Here is a 7,517-nt window from a genome sequence, read left to right as displayed (position 1 = left end):
GTCTGATGGTCTGATGGTCTGATGGTCTGATGGTCTGGATGGTCTGATAGTCTGATGGTCTGATGGTCTGATGGTCTCGATAGTCTGATGGTCTCATGGTCTGATGGACTGATGGTCTCGACAGTCTGATGGTCTGATGGTCTGATGGTCTGATGGTCTGGATTGTCTGATGGTCTGATGGTCTGGATAGTCTGATGGTCTGGATGGTCTGATGGTCTGATGGTCTGATGGTCTGATGGTCTGATGGACTGATGGTCTGATGGTCTGGATGGTCTCATGGTCTCATGGTCTGATGGACTGGATGACCTGTAAGGGCCACGGACGTGGGTGATGTGACCAGCTCTGTGGTCTCAGCCCAGGGCTAGGGCTTCTCGGTCTATGTTGCTCTGGGGTGCAGGGATGCCTCATTGGTCGCCATGTTCTTCTTGTGCTGTGGGTTGTGATCAGCACCTGTGGGGGGCCTCATGGCCAGGCCCTGGTGCGTCCAGCCTTCTCCACGCTGGGCCTCAGACCTGCCCTGTTCCTGTCCTGCACTGCACCTCTGCCTGGTGTCCACGCCAAGCCGTGAGCACCACCGAAGGCCACGGGGGTGGCGGGGGTGGGGCGGACGGTGGGAGTGTGGGGGTGGATGGAGGATGCGTACACTGCCTGGGCCAGGACCCCCACGCCTGGTGAGTTGGCTGGTCAGGCCTGCCTGTGAGTCCAGGCCTGGGCTGCTGTCCTTCTGCTGTGTGTCCCTCTGCTGCGGGGGTGACAGAGGTGAGCCACTGCACGCATTGTGGTTGAGCACTGCCTGGGCTGGCCTCGAACTCTGAGCCTCCTTCTCGACATACCTCAGTTTAGAGGATCAAACTGTGAGCCCGCCGTGCGCTCAGAGGGAGAGAGCTGCAGGTATTCTGAGCTGTGCTCTCCCTCAGGGGGAGAAGGTGTTGGTATGGAAGGGTGGAGCCTACTATCTCCACAAAGCCACCTACTAGCATTTTTGTCTGGCTAACGTCTTACAGAGAACAGGTATCCTGAACGCATGGATAATCACTGCGTTTTACATTGAGTTCACTGCGCACCAGTGCCTGCAGGGGTAGGATTGCTCTGTTGAGAGATGGGCGCTGTCAGGATGACCCCGTGGCACAGTGCGTGGCATTTGTTATCCCTGACATGAAGACTTGCAGAGGACGCACCCTGCTCCGCCAGAGTGGATGCTAATCTGAAGAAGCATCCTGTTTTATGAATAATTTTGTGTCAATTGCTTCTAAATTAGATCTATATTTCCCCTGTGAATTCCTAATTAGTATCTTTGCTCCCATCTAATTTAAATGTAACATTCTTGTTTTCTTTGCCCAAATTCTATTTTTGTATGACTCTGAAATGCACTTTTTAAAAGGATGTTTTCACAGGGTCCAGATGGTACCAATAATTATTTATTATCTTTAGCTTCTGCCATTATCTGTCACCCAATCTGTGGTATTATAAATCTTGTTCAGGGCTCAGAGCTGCTGTGGTAATTAAATGACGAAATGCTGTGTAATAAGTTCAGAGGAACGCAGCACATTACAGAGGTGGAACTATTTTCAGTGGTTTAATTAAAAGCCTGAGGACTGCGCTGGCTTTGTGTTGGGGCTTTGTGAGTAGCCGCATAGGACTCTCATCTTTGTTCTCATCTTAATTCACCGGGCAGAACTCCAGTGCCCTCCCGTAGAACCTGTCACAGTGCGAATGAACCTTTATCTTCACCCGTGTGTGAAACCGGGAGAAGGTATTGCAGGAATGTTCGCGACAGATTAATGAGTGCATCGGTCTTCCAGTTAATTTCCACTTGGATATTAGAGAGTTCTTTCTGTCATGGGGCTCTGGGAGCATCTCACAGCCTGCGACCTGCAAAGGCACGGGGCACTCGCTCTAGTGCCTTTCCCTCTACAACCAAACCCACAGTTTATGCTCAGCTTGTACCAACTTCCTGGTCTCCAAAATGTACTTCAGACCCTGGGGATGGATCAAGAGTGCTTATCCACCCACAGCTGTATGTGACACAAAACTACATCTTGTGATTTCTTTCCATTTATCTGCCTGGTTGATCAGCAGGTGTATTTCCTTTAAATTTGAGTTGATATTCATTTTTAATAGAGGGGTGTTTCATTGTGACATCTCCACACATGTGTACCCCAACCCGCATAGCCACTCCCCAGTGCAGAACTCTCCCCCGGAGTGAATTAAACCTGCATCTCTCACTCGTGTGAACTGGAGACAGTCCTGGACTGGGATGGAGCCGTGCTTACCACATTTCTTGGGTCAGAAGCATCTACAGAGTGTGCTGTGTGGCGCACAGGTGTGGCAAGGCCTGGCTGGGTGCGGCCCAGACCCGCGTAGGTGACGGAAGGCCAGCATGGCGCTCCACGCGCACCGAGAACCCCGTCCCCAGCAGCTGCTCCCTCCAGGACTGAAGGGAAGACCGAGGACCCGGTCCTCAGAGGCACGAAGCGTCAGCAAAGTCTGTCACGTTTGCCTAGGAATAACGCGTCAGACTCTAGCCTTCAGAGCTTAACGGCATTAATTATGCTCTTTATTAAAAAGTATGACTTTGATGCGTCCGCGGGTGGCTCACATGCCTGCTGTCCCAGCTACCCAGCAGGCTGAGATCTGAAGATCGCAGTTCAAAGCCAGCCCAGGCAGGAAAGTCTGTGAGACTCTTATGTATGCAAACAAATGAACGAACAAACAAACCACTCATAAAAATCTGGAAGTGGTGCTGTGGGTCAAACGGTAGAGCGCTAGCCTTGTGCACAGAGAGGCTCAGTGAGTGCCAGCCGCAGGACTGGAAAGAACAAAAGCCTGGATGCCTGCTGGGCAGCGTGAGTTCTCCAACACTCACACCACCAGACTTGCTCTCATAACGCGTTTGAGAATACTGGTGTCTGGGATTCGTATTTTCAATGAATGGACGGGCAACACGCGTTTGTTAGTCATTTTTCTATAAAAGCGGTGACGTGCTGGAATTTGGTGTTTGTGAACGGAGCCCAGCGCTGTTAAAGTCAGGAACAGAAGCTCTCTAAGGCTGCGAACGACTGAGCTGTGGATAAGACAGAGCCGTCCTTCAAGGACCCGTGCCTTTCCCTTCCCGAGTTCTCCTCATGATCTAGTTTCAAGAAAAAAAAAAACTGCACACCAAGGAGTATGTTCTGAAAAACAAAGCTGATCCTGAGAAATGGAACAGAATGCTTTTAGTTTTCCAGCTTAGAGATCTTCCTCACCATCATCAAGCAAGTCAACATTTAACCACACTCAGCTCTCCTTGGGGTTTCTTGTCAAGTGTTTTCTTACAAGCAACCAAATGGTGCGGTTAACAAGAATGATGTCATTTTGGTAAGGTAGTTTGAGGTTCTCAGTGCTGCAGTTCACTGGGTGTCCAGGCATAGAAATGGAAATCAGAAGCTTGAATTGCTCTCAGAATAGCTGTGAACACAGGGAGGAGTTGGAAATACCAAGCAGCAGTGTGTGAATCACCGGTCTACCCCGGATCCGTGGTCCCTTGAGATCCGGCGCTCTGTCTGTGACATGGATCAATCTAGGTTGGATTGAGCTTCTGGAATGTGTACAGTCAATGGTTGTTTCTACCTTTCCTGCTCTATCTAGTAAGAAAGTCCTTATCTCTATTGCTAGGCTTAAAGTCTTACTCTTCCACCAAGTTATCTTTTGTCAAAAGTATCTCGTATCTTCCAAATAGTAATTTTCTCCTGCTTTCTCACACGGCTTGCTGTCAGAGCGCGTGAGCCCTCAGGACTTGGGTTTCGCTGTTGCTGTGTACATTAACAAGCGCCGGGAGGTGCCACAAGCAGGTTACATGACTGTGACCACGCTCCGAGGACCACGGACGCCGCTGGGACTTGGCTCCCAGGGGAGATGCCACGGAGACATCCCGGGATTCAGAGCGGGTCTGACGCTCCCTGGCCAGCGCTACCCTCATTCCGTCAGTTGAGAAAAAGAGGAGTTATTTTTACTCTTAGAATTCAAGAAAGGATCAAGGAAGACAAAACGTGAAGCAGCATGTGCTGATGCTGGCACTAGATACTTTTTCCCTCCCTCGAAAATCCTTAGCGTTATCTAGACACAATGTATCACAGAAAGAACAGGTTCTTTTGTACCTTATAGACCAGATATGTCGTTCTAGAATACAGGTTACCCGATAATTGAAAAGGACCCAAATGTGCTGATGCAAAGTTAGAACACTGTGTTCATAAGACATAAAGGTATGGCTGAGCAAGGACTTGTTAATCTCCTAATCATGTCCATTGCAGAGCTGGGTGAGGGAGTCTGAGGTGTCAACCTGCCACACGGTTCTTTTAACTTCTGAGTTCCTGGTTTTTAAGAGATACAAAATCAATGGCAGGCCGACAGTTGTTAGGTAAGGTGTGTACTGTGGGTTTGGTCAGTCAGCCGAGTTACACAAGGGACATCCGCGGCGCACGCAGCAGACGCGTCTGCTGGGCCTGATGTCCACCCTCCAGTCCTCCCGGGATAGCGCTCTGCCCAGCACGCAGGCCGGGAGAGGTCCTGCTGTGGGCTGACGCTGGTCTGAGCAGCTCGCTCCCCCGAGTCTTAGAATAATACACCAGAAACTACAGTAACGATTTAGCCACGCATGTGTATTACAATACACGCCTGTGTATTATACCCTGGTCCTTTTTCTTTGGTTCTATCCTTACCTCGACTGAGCATTTGGAATCTTCAGTATAATTGTATTAATTTCCTGGCAACTCTATCACCTCCATTTTCAGTCCTGTTTTTGAGTCCTGCTGCTGATCAGATCATAGCCTGACACTTCCTCTTCTTTATTAGCCATCCTCATTAAAGCAATGATAGTCTTTCCCCAAAATTATAATCAGTTTGTCTCTCCCCAGGAAACCACGTAGCTTTTAATTAGGTCTAAAATCCAGCTCTGCAGTGCGTGCCCCGAGGCCTGTGCTGCTGCTCGTTCGCGGGCTGTTCCCTGACACGCACACGCGGGCAGAGGCAGCCCGATCCCCCCAACGCCACCACGCCACCCGCTGCCACTTCAGGCCCTTCTACGCCTTCAAAAACCTCATCTTTCTAATTTTCTTCCAAAATTGTTTTCTATTCACTTTCTCTAATAAGCTTCTCCAAATATCTTCCCTTTAGCATTTTTGTTTTAATAATGGCCTCAATAGAATTAACACATGCACTCATGCATGCACACATGCATGTACACACATGCCCACATACAGGGACACACGTGCGCACTGTCCTAGGATATTGAGTGCCTGGCTAACTTAGCCCAGACTCTCTTTATGGATTTCTATTACACAGGCTTTTAGGGAAATGGACACAGCTCTGTTTAGGGAGTAGCTTTCTTGGCGTTATTTTTACAGATAACAAGCAGGAGGTAACAGAACAGACCCGGTGGCTGGGTGGTAGGGGCGGGGCTGGGCTGTAGGGGCGGGGCTGTGTTGTAGGGGCGGGGCTGTGTTGTAGGGGCGGGGCTGTGTTGTAGGGGTGGGGCAGAGCGGGCAGGCAGCATGGGCTTTCTCTCAAAGGTAGCTCCGTCCTCTGTGTGAGTCTTCATGTCGTCTTTCACATTCGGTCATCTAACACTCAAGTTTGGCCGGTGGCACCCTGAGCTGACTGTGCAGAGGCCGGCCGGGGGTCTACGCGCTCCCCAGGCCGGGGGTCTACGCGCTCCCCAGACCGGGGGACTACGCGCTCCCCAGGCCGGGGGTCTACGCGCTCCCCAGGCCGGGGGTCTACGCGCTCCCCAGGCCGGGGGTCTACGCGTGCTCCCCAGGCCGGGGGTCTACGCGTGCTCCCCAGGCCGGGGGACTACGCGCTCCCCAGGCCGGGGGACTACGCGCTCCCCAACCCAACGGGAAGCCTAAGCATTGCTGCTCAGCCTGCTGCCCAGTGTTGCAGCAGAAGTTGTTTTTCACTCACAAAGATTTGCAGTGGGGATTCAATTTTTATGTGGTTTTCCCCCAAATTTCAGGAAGTCAAACAACCAGACCTGGACACGATTTTGAAGCTGATGTTTGATCCACTGGCTACAGACCACATGTTTGATGTTGGCCCAATACTGACATAAATCGAGGAACGAGAGCATTCCAGCTTGATGGGAGTAGCTATCCACTGCAGGGTGTGTTCCAAGCTACAAATAAGCCAATATTTACATCATCATAATTAAGCACTGTGAAATATTCTTAATTATGATTTTGAGCTCCACGTTGCTTGTTTTATGAATAGCCTTGAGGAGACGTGCAGGGAATCACGGATCACATAGTAATTGTTGGGGAGATGCGGAAGGGAATCCCCCCCAGCGATGGGCGGGGCCTGTGCTTGGCTTAAGCCGAGTGACCAGAGGTGTGGTGGCTCCCCTCACTCAAGGCCACGTGGATACGGCAGAGACACGGGCTGTGAAGGACACTGCCTGCCCAGGCCGTGCTTGGTGATCATCAGAGGAAGAGGGTGCTTCTCTACATTCTCGTCCTTCAGATGGCTCATCTAAGTTCAGTTGTTCATTGTGAAAATGACGGCAGGCTGGGTATGGAGACAGCGATGCACAGTGGAACCAAGTCAATTAGTGGTGTGTGTGTGTGTGTGTGTACACATGTGCACGCATGCATGTGCTAATGAGAAAGGCAATTAGTCTGATGAATTAGATAAAGAATTCTTCTGCTAGCTGGCCAGCCATTCTACATAAATGAATATGACTAAAACAGCACCCCAGAACCTTCTACTTGCTTTCACTGAGGAGGCTGAAGAACCTAGATCTTCACCATTCCTGGATCAAGCCGTGCTTGAACCTGCCACCTGAAGCCACAACCAATCACTGACTTCACCGCTGGAGGATGGAGACCTGGCCTTGCCGGAGTTTCTGCCATGAAGGACTGGTGTTAAGGAATTCCCTGAAGATGAAGCAGAGTTCTAGAAAATATATCTTTGTTTTCCCTTTGGTCTCTGCTGACCTCTCAGTTTTCGTGTGAGAGCAGGTGGAGGTCCAGCCCAGCCTAGTGATGATCTGGAGGACCGTGGCTTGTTTCTCAAGATGGCAGCCTTTCCAGTTGATGACCATGGATGTGCTGCTCCTCTGGAGATAAGCAGGGGAGCCCAGGCCGGGCCACAGGACAGGATGTCTGCTCCCGTCTTAGGCCCGGGCTTTAGAGGCACAGAACTGGTGCTAATGGTTGGGACGTGGTATCTGAGCACTGGGTGAGGAGCATGCACCCAGGTGGGATTTCCTGAGCACTGGGAGAGTCCCCAGAGCACACACGCCATCAGTCTAGTGGCACATACGCCATCAGTGTAGAGACACACACGCCATCAGTCTAGAGACACACACGCCATCAGTCTAGCAGCACACACGCCATCAGTCTAGACACACACACGCCAGCAGTCTGGCAGCACACACGCCATCAGTCTAGACACACATGCCAGCAGTCTAGAGACACACACGCCATCAGTCTAGCACACACATGCCATCAGTCTAGAGACACACATGCCAGCAGTCTAGAGAC

The sequence above is a fragment of the Dipodomys ordii genome, unplaced genomic scaffold (assembly GCF_000151885.1).
Source record: "Dipodomys ordii isolate 6190 unplaced genomic scaffold, Dord_2.0 Scaffold10, whole genome shotgun sequence".
In the NCBI taxonomy this organism is placed as follows: domain Eukaryota; kingdom Metazoa; phylum Chordata; class Mammalia; order Rodentia; family Heteromyidae; genus Dipodomys; species Dipodomys ordii.
This window is presented reverse-complemented; position numbering follows the sequence as displayed.